The sequence below is a fragment of the Bison bison genome, unplaced genomic scaffold (assembly GCF_000754665.1).
Source record: "Bison bison bison isolate TAMUID 2011002044 unplaced genomic scaffold, Bison_UMD1.0 scf7180017864146, whole genome shotgun sequence".
Taxonomy (NCBI): domain Eukaryota; kingdom Metazoa; phylum Chordata; class Mammalia; order Artiodactyla; family Bovidae; genus Bison; species Bison bison.
In genome coordinates this window covers 3,823,125-3,834,814 of record NW_011494718.1, presented here as the reverse complement: position 1 = coordinate 3,834,814, position 11,690 = coordinate 3,823,125, and the positions used below count along the sequence as shown (strand labels likewise).

The window sequence follows — 11,690 nt, the reverse complement described above, 5'->3', positions numbered from 1 at the left end:
GCTAGACATTTTTCTCATCAGCTTTCTAAATGGCCATGTGAAGCTGTAAGAAACTGCGTGCGTGCATGCCAAGTCACTTCAGTTGTGTTCTGCTGTTTGAGACCCCATGCACTGTAGCCCTCCAGGCCCCTCTGTCCACGGGATTCTCCAGGCAAGAGTACTGGAGTGGGTTGCCATGCCCTTCTCCATGGTATCTTGCCCGCCCAAGGATTGAACACCACATCTCTTACATTGCCGGAAGATTCTTTATTGCTGAGCACTGGAGAAGCCCCATAAGAAACTGTGAGGGAAGTTAAGTCCCAGAATTAAACAGTAACTTGGTGTTAATACCAGTTTCTCTTCTGTCTCAATTTTTTCTCCTCATAAGCAAGCATAGATGACTGAGACTCAGTAACGTTCTGAGATGCTATATTTCTTAAAGCTTATTTCTTACAGTTTCACTTATTGCCTACTTCAGGGTAAATTATATTTATACATTGGTATAACTTATTTTAAATCTGAAAGATACCTAAATAGTTGGACAAATTGTCCTTAATTCACACTTGTTAATAAAATAGCTTAAATCTTTAAAGAATAAATAAATAATGGATATTTACATTGATCTCAAATTCTCTCTCGTTCCCTCACCCTTACCTTAGGTTGAACAAGGAAAATCCTGTGGATTAAAAGTTTCTAACTAGAAATAGAAGCAGAGGATGTTTTGAGAATTTGAGTTTTTACCATGGCAATAGTTACTACATAATCACTGGTATGATCAAGTGAGTAAAAAGGAAGAATCTGTGTAGGTTTAAACGGTCATGAGTATTTGCTGAACAAACCGGTTGGCCCGTCCATGTAGCCTTTCATCACCTGATCACACTAACACCCTCCAAAGGGTCAGAGAGCCCCTGAAGTGGGTCAGGCAGTCCCTTCTTGGACTGGTGTTGGCTACCAGAAGAGGCCAGGCCTTTAGTTGGTTAGATTCACTTAGATTTCCCACAGTATGGACTTTAAAAAAAATAACCTGTCTTCATGTTCTCTAGACATTTTTTATGTAAAAAACCTCACTACATTTTCTTCTTAAAAAAAGTATTTATCTAGGCTGTCCTGGGTCTTCCTTGCTGCATGGGCTTTCCTCTAGTTGCAGTGAGGAGGGGCTCCTCTTCTTGCAGAGCAGGGGCTCTAGGGCTTGGGGGCATCAGTAGCGGTTCCTGGGCTCTAGAGCACAGGCTCAATAATTGTGTGGTGCATGGTCTTTAGTTGCTCCAAGGCATGTGGGATCCTCCCGGAAAAGGGATTAAATGGGTGTCTCCTGCACTGGCAGGTGGATTCTTTACCACTGAGCCACCAGGGAAGCCCCCCTCACTACATTTTCTTTGTGAAGTTCAGCATTTCCCTGATTAAGGCAGCCATAAAATAAGATAAATTAGTTAGGAACTGCAAATGAAGAGCTCTAAGTCTAATGATGAAACTTTTGTGTATATATGTGTGTATATATATGGGTTTCCCTGGTGGCCCAATGGTAAAGAATCCACCTGCGATGCACGAGCTGCAGGAGACGCAGTCCAGTCCCTGGGTCAGGAAGATCCCTGGGAGGAGGGCATGGCAACCCACTCCAGTATTCTTGCCTGGAGAACCCCATGGACAGAGGAGCGTGGCAGGCTCAGTCCACAGAGTCAAAAAGAGGCAGACACGACTGAAGCGACTTAGCACACACACACATATATATATATATATATATATATATATATATAAAAATAACCTGTCTAAACTCACAAGGGAAGAGAAAGTATTAGTCTTCATAGGAAGCTCTAGTCCTAACTTGCCTCTTTGTTCTTTAAAAACAGTGACATCATAAGAGGCTGCTGTGCTGTCTTTGGGTTTTCAAGCTTTGGAGTCATGATTTGTGCTCATGACTAAAGCAATGAAAACAAGTCTTTTTTCCCCAAGACACAGTAGCTTCAGTCCAAGCCACTCCAGACTTCCTTGCCAGTGACCTCAACACTGACCTTGACCTATCCCGGGAAGAACTCTGTCTGTTTAGTTCTTTTAGCTCATTTTTATGTGAATTTCTGTTCACTAGAAGTGAACTGGATCACCCAGTTAATTCAGAAAAACTTCATTCATGAATCACTTCATTTCTAGTGTGCTGGCTCTTCATCGTTACAGCCTCTCATTTCCTCTCAGTGGCCTCTTTGGGACCTTGTACACCTGGCCTACAAAATGAGTTTCCAGAAGCAGTGGCAGAACCAGAAGGCTGTCTTTCCAAGGGCCAGCCTGGCTCTCTTCATTTGAAATCCGAAATTCCCATCTCTTTTTGATTCCTAAGCCTCTGTATCAAATTTCAGAAGAGAGACAATTCCCATTGGCTGTCTGTTTTACATATGATAATGTATGTTTCCATGTTACTCTATACATCCTACCCTCTGCTTCCTCCCCTCCATTCTGTACCCATAAGTCTTTTCTCTGTGTCTGCATGCATCTCCATTCAGTTCAGTTCAGTTCAGTTGCTCAGTCGTGTCCGACTCTGTGATCCCACGAACCTGAGCACGCCAGGCCTCCCTGTCCATCACCATCTCTTGGAGTTCACTCAAACTCACGTCCATCGAGTCAGTGATGCCATCCAGCCATCTCATCCTCTGTCGTCCCCTTTTTTCCTCCTGCCCCCAATCCCTCCCAGCATCAGAGTCTTTTCCAGTGAGTCAAATCTTCACATGAGGTGGCCAAAGTACTGAAGTTCCAGCTTTAGCATCATTCCTTCCAAAGAATACCCAGGGCTGATCTTGCAGTCCAAGGGACTCTCAAGAGTCTTCTCCAACACCACAGTTCAAAACCATCAATTCTTCGGTGCTCAGCCTTCTTCACAGTCCAACTCTCACATCCATACATGACCACTGGAAAAACCATAGCCTTGACTAGATGGACCTTTGTTGGCAAAGTAATGTCTCTGCTTTTCAATATGCTATCTAGGTTGGTCATAACTTTTCTTCCAGGGAGTAAGCGTCTTTTAATTTCATGGCTGCAGTCACCATCCGCAGTGATTTTGGAGCCCAAAAAAGTAAAGTCTGACACTGTTTCCACTATTTCCCCATCTATTTCCCATAAAGTGGTAGGACAAGATGCCATGATCTTTTTCTGAATGTTGAGCTTTAAGCCAACTTTTTCACTGTCCTCTTTCACTTTCATGAAGAGGCTTTTTAGTTCCTCTTCACTTTCTGCCATAAGGGTGGTGTCATCTGCATATCTGAGGTTATTGGTATTTCTCCTGGAAGTCTTGATTCCAGCTTGTGCTTCTTCCAGCCCAGTGTTTCTCATGATGTACTCTGCATAAAAGCAATTATCCTTCAATTAAAAATAAATAAATTTAATTTAGAAAAATTTCAGGAGAGAGAACTCAATCCCAATCACTCTTCTTCCCAAACTGTGTCAAAGCTAGAGGTGTTGTTTGGTCCAGGGTTGGGACACACTGCTATGCAACGGCCATCAGCGTGTCCACGGACATGTTTCGTGTGACCGGCCTGTACGTGCCTACATTTCTGCAGTTTACCGTGGAATGTTACAATATCTGGTTATTCTCTTCATGTGCTGCTCATCCTGCTCCAAAGAGCTGGAGTCTCCTCTGGTGGCTTCCTTTCTGGATTCTAGAAGCCTCTTGAGAGCAGAGCTGTTTTGAACGTGTGTGTAGCCCTCTCTGTGCCTTGCACACAAAAAGCATTCAGTTTTGTCCATGATGATGATGGTCATTGCTGGAGCTTCCAGTTTGGAAGGATGGAGGTCCATTGGCACCATTTGCCTGTGATGAGGACTGAGTTTAGTTGGCAGACAAAATGACAACCAACAATTCATCGTCAGAGCCCTTGGAGCAGATACGATTAATACTGAGACATGAAGATGAGTAAGGCGGGCCTGCCCTCAGACTTTGTGGTTTAATAGGGATAAAGTCCATGCAAATCCTGGGAATTCGTGGTGTGGGGAATACATGCTATTTATTAGTGGTCGAGTGGGGAAGCAGCTCCAAATTGGACTGTGTGAGCATATGCTTTGGGTGCAGAGGGCTGTGTTTTACCCTCTGCAGCTCTGTCACTGGAAATGGTCCTATCCATGCTGTCAAACTAAGCCTTACATAAGTCAAATCTTCAATATAATACAATGTTATTTATTTGTAGGCTTTGAATCTTAACACTAGCCCCTGCTGCTCCCAGTCAGACAGAATGCTTGATTCCTTTCTAATATCAGTAGCACTGGAGTGTATTTAGACAAAGAGGCAGAACTAGCCTATGGCTTCTAGGTCATCAGGGCAGCCTTGTTGGTCAGAATATATGACTGACTTTCCATCTGGAAGTCAACTTGAATGCTCCCGTTTTTGTTTTTGTTTTTTTTTTTTTCAATACTCCCATTTTTGAGAGGGAAAAGAAATTGATAACTAGTTCCCTAGCTGCTCAAATGTGTGGATTATAACTAGATACACAGGGACTAGGGTGCATGTCTGTTTCAGGGTTTCCCAGGAAAGCCCTAGAATCCGCAAAAATAATCTTCCGGAATTTGAAAACAATTCTGGTAAAAGTCCTTTATTGTGATATTGATGATTGCAGTCTAATGTAGAAGAAATCAGCTTACTTTGACAGGAAAGACACTCATACAAAAAATGTCATTGGTAGTTTTACTCCAGAGTTTTAGCCCAAGTAGAATCACATGTGACTGTTAACAGTCTAATGCTAATAAGGATTTGGGGGTGAGTCATCATCTCTGTGACTGCCCCTTCTCCCGTTAGGCCTGCTCCAGTCTCCTGAATCAGCCTCTCTGATTTCTTTATGGTGCCTCAGTCCTGCCTGTCACATAGGACAAAGGTCTTTGAACATCAAGTGACCCTTGTAGACTCTGTACCTTGAGCATGGGATCACAAGGGGCCCCCCTTTTTTGAGTTCCTGTGCGGTAGAGCTGCTGGCTAGAATTCCTTCCTTTTGCCCTCCCCTCCAGGAGACAAGGTTTAGCCTGACTCTGCACAGCAGGTAAATAGGGCCCTTGGAAATTAGTCTCATTATTGAGATCAACTGTGACGAGGGCCTGCATGTAAAGGGAAGACTGTGAAGCTAGGAAGTACATTCAAATCTTTGATAATAAGGAATATGGAGAGCAGAACAAGTTGTGTGAACAACTAGCATTTTCTCTGCTTTTCCTTATTTATCCTCCCCTTAAAATTGCAAGTGGGACTTGTCTTTGTGACCCCAAATTTGAAATAAATACAAATCCAGAGTGAAAGGGTATTCAATTTTCCTGGGAAGAGAAACTCCCTTTGTGTGTGTGTGTGTGAAGCCATTTCAAAATTTTAAAAATCCCCTTGTACAGTGTAAAGTCAAGTCCTGTGTGTCACTGTGTGCTTGCTGAGCATCCCCTCCCCCATCGTAAACCAGAGCCTGGGAGCAACACTGCTCATTCATCATCCCACAGGAAACAACAACTCGAAACTCTAAAATTCAGAAATTCCTTCACCTGCATCCTAAACAAAAGGATGTAGTAGGCAGTGAATCTAGGGTTTTACTTAGAAAACCAGCAACATTTCAAGAAAAATTAAAGTCATTTGCTCTGTTCTCTAGCCTAGTCCTGAAACATCATCACCAATAGGAAAATATTTTGTATAGGTACATTTTAGTCTTTTTTATGACTTAATATACAATTTACACAAGGTGATCATATGCACAAGAATGCTACATAAGAGGAACTTAGAATGTGAGGGGAAATTTTTTCGTCCACTTTACAAATGCCTGAACATGTAATACCACTCCCTCTGTGAGTTAGATTAAACATAGAAGCCTCTTTCTTCAGGAGGGAGCTGGCAAGCTATTTAATAGGAGTGAAGACGAGAAGTCCTGGATTTCACGCCATGCACCCCCTGCCAGTTTTAGCCTGGTCAGCCCACAGAAGGATGAAACTGTGAGGAAACTGACATTGGGTGTTTTGACAGGGATTGTCTTTGTGCAAAGGCTAGTCAAAACCTGAATAACGGTGTTTGCAACAAAAAGCTCACCCTCTTCACTTTCTCCAGAGTGGTGCATTTTCAGATTTCGCTGGTAGTCCAGTGGTTGGGAATCTGCTTGCCAATGCAGAGGACATGGGTTTGATCCCTGATCCAGGAAGATTCCACATGTCAAGGAGCAGCTGAGTCAGGGCACCGCAACTACTGAGCCTGGGTTCAGGAGTCTGTGCTCCATAAGAGAAGCCTCCGCACTGCAGTGAGGAGCAGCCCCGCTGCCTTAACTGGAGAAAGCCTGCAGAGCAACGAAGCCCACCACAGTCAAAAATGCGTAAGTAGTTTTTAAAATGGTCCATTTTCATTATTTTTATAAATCTGGCTTGAGAAATGTTAAGATGCTAATTGCTATTGGCTAGTTTTGTTGTTTGCTATCATACCCAGAGTATTTACCTTATTATTACGGAGTTAGCCAAAAAGTTCATTTGGGTTTTTCCGTAAGATCTAACAGAAAAATCCAATGGACTTTTTGGCCAACCTAATGGCAGCTTAGTCCAAAGGGATTGTTCATAAACTAAATACAAACTCAGTTTCCCAGGGGAGCAAAAAAAGAAAAGCTTTCCAAATTGCTAAGTCATCAACACGGCTTTTCTCCCACCTTCATACACTCTACAAAGCCCTGTATGGGACACACACACACACACACACACACACACACCCCATCGCATCCCGACACTGTTGGTTCGCTGGGTTTCTGTTTGGGGAATGCCCATACCGTGTGTGTTATGGTTTCAAATTACTGTTTGCTCTTCTAACTTCTTGGACGGTAAACAACTTGGAAACAGAACCGGTAGCCAAAGAAATTGGCATCTGACACCCTCTTTACCTTAATTCCTCTTACTGAGACGCACACTTGATTTTGATGATGGGTAGTGGAAAGAAGTGATATACTTTCATGTTTTATTTTAAAGCTATTTTTTCCTCATAATTTGAATGTTATAACAGCTAGACATACATTTGTAATTAAAATCAACCAGTTTTCTAAGCACTGTACCAAATGTAAACTAAAAAAAAAGTCTAGCCGAAGGTTTTCTGGGTAAAAACTCAGTGATACCTGCAGCTTTTCTCTTACCTAAGTCTCCTTTTTCTTCCCTGTCTCCAAACACACACACACGTCTTAAAAAAGAGAAGATGGACACTTTGCTGTAAGGAAACATGGGCAGGTAGGGACAAGGGGCATCTGATTACATCAGTCGTACATTGGATAAGGACTGTCCATAATCTCTCCTACCCCCAAACAAACGAGGCACTGCTGTTGACAAAGTACCTGTATTTACCTCTGGCAAAGGAAAAGCCGTTAATGCTACCATGGATATCAATACCACGTGTGGAAACATTTTCTATTTACAACTTTCAGAAATCACTACTTAGCATCCAGAAACAAAGTTTCTCCCTCTTAAGGATCAGAACCTAGACATTATTTCCAATGTTTATAAAAGGCAACTTGCTATTCAAATTTAAGTCTTAGCCTACAAAAATAAAGCCTCATTTTGTCAGTTCCGAGTTGTTTGGAAAATTATAGTAATACAGTGTCTGCAGTTTGCCAATAAGGTATTGGATGCACATCTGCATTCATAGTGATGTTATAAATTCTGCTCATTTTATTCATTTTACACTTTCGTTTTCTGAAGGAAACAAGGTCTAGCGATTTCTCTTAGAAATGGCTGTTGCTAGAAGGGCTGGTGAGACTTTGCTTTTGTCTGCAAGTCTGTTTAACTACAGAGGTGGTAAGGTTTGTTTCTTTTTGCAGTTTCCAATTGTTAAGAGCAAAGATATAGCCCATAATCTACTGAACAACTAATTTCATCAAATACATGTTTTAAGAAGAGCAAAGATGAAGTAAATCTCAGTCTATATTAGAAAGGGAGAGGGAGAGAAAGATTTAAAAATTAATTTGCAGCCTCACTACTAAGCCAGAGGGGACTTGGTGTGTCACAGTGGTCCCCAGAGGACCACACTGCTTGAGCAGATAAGCCTGTCTCAGAACTGTGAAGTCTTCTTTAGATTGCATCCTGACATTTGCCTCATTTTGGTTTGAAAGTTTTCTTTCATGGCTTCCCAGGTGGCTCAGACAATAAAGAATCTGCCTGTAATGCAGGAGACCTGGGTTCAATCCCTGGGTCAGGAAGATCCCCTGGAGAAGGGAATGGCAACCCACTCCAGTATTCTTGCCTGGAGAATCCTGTGGACCGAGGAGCCTGGTGGGCTGTGGTCCATGGGGTCACACTGAGCTGGGCATGACTGAGTGATTCAGCACCCGCACAACGAGAGATCCAAATCTGAAATGCTCCATGTAGGAGAAACTGAAAGCTTTTCAGGGCCGAGGAGCTGAGGCTGAAAGAAATACAAAGATCTGGGCAAAGGAAATGAAGCCCTCAGGGAAGGACAGCCTAGGGAGAGGGAGGGAGAGCTGCAAACAGAATTCTTCAGTAGGGCTTGCAGCTGGCACCTAGGAAGCCACTCGGAGCCCCTGCCGTGCTCCCAGGAGGCCCAGCTGGCCTGGAGAGGTGCGGGCTGGCCACGGCCCCGGAGCCCAGAAGTAGCAGCAGCAGCAGCAGCAGCAACCTCCTGGCCACAAACTCCAGGAGCTGCGCTGACTTTGGGCAGCCTGGCTTCAAGAAGCTTTCTGGCCTCCCCGCAGAGTGGCTGGGACATTACTGGGAAACAGATGAACTGCAGATCTTAACTCCTGAGCACAGTCTTAGGTGAGATGAAGGTGTGGCTCACAATGAATGAAGGATAAATTGCCCTCTGGATTTGCAGCCTCAGATCCAACCCACTGGGACATTAGAGTGAGAACTGTGTTCTGCTCTATTCAAGGGCGTTTTGGCTGCCTCATATGCACAACTCAGAAAAGAAGAATGAAAATAAATGTGTTTCTTTCAGGGTCAGCACACGGTGCTGCTCAAGGGAAATGGGAGGGAATCAAGGTGGCGGAGTACAAGGACGTGGAATTCACCTCCTCCTGCAGATACATCAAAAATGAATCTCTATACAAACTGAGTGAAATGGGGTGCTTCACGCTGCAGAAGACGAAGGAAGGATGCTGCCGACGTGTCAGACAGAAGATGGCCATCTCCCCCCTGCAGGCACCTATGCAAACCTACAGAAGGTTTCAAACGGGTGGGTGATGGGATGGAATCAGGCTTTGAAAAACACTGACCTGACAGCAGAGTCAGGAGGAGAGGCAGAGAGACTGCTGAAGCAGTGGGTGCAGGAGTCCAGGTTTCAATTGTCCAAGCTGCAAAATAGAAAAGGTAGGATTTCTAGGAAGGTTGTGAGAATCAAGCGTGATGCCTGAAACACAGCCAACAGCAAAGAAACCACCGCCTCCTTCCTCTCAGGGGGCTGGGATAGTGGCGGTGGATACAAAGTACAGATGGAGTAGATACCACTTGGTAAAGAACGACAAATGTGGCAAATACTTGGATATTAAAAATGTGACAGAGAAAAAGAACCCAGAGGAAAACTGGGATTTTAAATTTTAAAAATCTGGACTTGGGATTTCCCTGGAGGTCCACTGGTTACTGACTTGGCCTTCCAATGCAGGGGACGCAGGCTCGATCCTTTGTTGGGGAACTAAGATCCCACATGCCTTGTGGCCAAAAAACCAAGACATAAAACAAAAGCAATATTGTAACTCATTCAATAAAGACTTTTAAAAAATGGTCCACAACAAAAAAATATTTTTTTTAAAAATCAGGTCTTAAATAAGGGGTGCAGATGGAAGAGTACTAGTATTGAGAGACAGATGAGTTGACTTTTGGACAAGGAATTTGGACTTGAACCATTACAGGGACAGGGTATGGATACAGAGGTGAAATCAGAGGTGAACTCACCTCAGAGCTCACTCTCCTGCCTCTCAGTTTCCCCACACACTCCCTGGGACACCGAGCTGGGTTGCGTTTGTAAGTCTTAACTGTTTTTCTTTTAAAAGCTCCCTGGGGAGTTGTATATCCAAGCTTCAGGCCCTACAAATTCTGGACCCCTGTGGGTTGAAGTCAGAAGGCAGTACCCATGGGATAAGGGGAAATAAAGAGCTAGAAGAATCCAGTTACTGTCCTCAGAGGACAAGAAGGGTCAGTAAAGAGACAGACAGAAGGCCTGCAGTCAGGATGCTGCAGGGACATCAAAGGGCTGAAGGACTGAGGATGGGTCACTGGACTTGACCCTGCAAAAAAAGTGACTGATTTTAGAATGCACACTCAGTACATTGTGAGGAAGGGGGCTTGCTGAGCAAGAAGTGTCTGTAGATGCCTCATCTGGCAAGGTTAACATAAACGAAGAGGATGCCATTAGCGCCTCACTTTGCTATTCTGTAATTTAACTTCTGGGCTTCCCTGGTAGCTCAGATGGTAAAGCGTCTGCCTACAAGGCAGGATACCCGGGTTTGATCCTGGGGTCGGGAAGATCCCCTGGAGAAGGAAATGGCAACCCACTCCAGTATTCCTGCCTGGAGATTCTCATGGATGGAGGAGCCTGGTGGGCTACAGTCCGTGGGTTCGCAAACAGTCAGACACGACTGAGCGACTTCACTTTCACTTGCGCCTCTGCCGTCAGTATTCCTTTGAGGCCATCTCTTCTGTAACAGACACTCCGCACCCCTTGAGATTTTCCGTGGTCTTCCCTGGATCTACTTTTCTTGATGGTAGTGTAAGCCTGCTGGGCAGGATTTTGTTTGGGGGTGGGGGGTTGTTTGTTCTCGGTTTTATCCTAATAGCTTCTCGTTTTCTATCCACTTGGAGGCCGGGAATTCTGTCCTGGGAATTCAGGGGCTGTGGACCAGGGCACAAAGGCGGAAGTCCTCAGGCACCAGAAGCTGGATAAGCCCTGGTCTGCTATCTGCGAGCACAGAGCCAAAGGTAGCAATGACTTCATCCTCGCAGAGGGCACCTCCCCACCCCTGCAGCTGATTTCCCATCAGCCGCTTCGCTCGGGATGGGTTTTCTTTGATTACTCCTTTCTCACTGCCTGGCTCACAAGTCACTTTGAAAAAAGATGCAATTAAACCGTTCCCGGGTTTCCTCCTGTGAGGGGCCTTTCCCAGACAGCTCTGTTTATTCAATCAGTCCTGGGATGGACTTTTTCTTTTATATATAACTGAAAGGTTTCTCTTACCACTATCGTTGAGGAGATTAAAAAAAAAAAAAAAAAAAGTAACAAACTTACCGGATGACACGGGCCAGGGAGAAGCTGATTTGGGAAGCTACGGCCCGGCTGGGACTCGGCCACGCAGGCTGGGACAGTTCACCCCAGTGCTGACTCCTGCTCCCGGTAGAAACGAGTGTGTTGGGCAGAGGGAGGCCTGGCACGCGTTTGTGTGTGCGCGCGGGGTTTGAGCGTGCATGAATGTGCTAATATGCGTGTGCGCGCGCGTGTGCACTGGCAATGGTGTTGGGGAGGCTGTCGCAGAGGCTCCTTTGTGGAGCCACTTGCGGGTTCAGAACCAGCTCGGCGCCTCCCTTTGCTGGTTCCAGGAGGACACCTGGTTCTTCTGCACAGTCCGTACCTCTCTGTCCCCTGCCGCCCCTCGACTTTCCTCGGTGGCCGCTCTGCGCCAGCCTTCGGGTGCTGGCAACCACGCCCCCGGGGTCCCGCGCAGGTGAACGCGGCAGCACCGGCGTGGGCGCTCCCGGAGTGAGGGCGGAAGGGCCGAGCAGGAAAGGGCGTGCTGCCCTTTGCA

At 45.2% G+C, this 11,690-nt stretch overlaps 1 protein-coding gene across 1 annotated transcript in view; it reads left to right on the top strand.

Annotated features, from left to right (window-relative positions):
• The first annotated feature begins 6,138 nt into the window (after window positions 1-6,138).
• Window positions 6,139-11,690, top strand: part of FHDC1 (FH2 domain containing 1) — a 50,138-nt gene continuing 44,586 nt past the window's right edge. The window contains exon 1 of the mRNA XM_010840800.1: window positions 6,139-6,281. The gene's annotated coding sequence lies outside the window, so the exon portion shown is untranslated. The remainder of the gene's footprint in view (window positions 6,282-11,690) is intronic.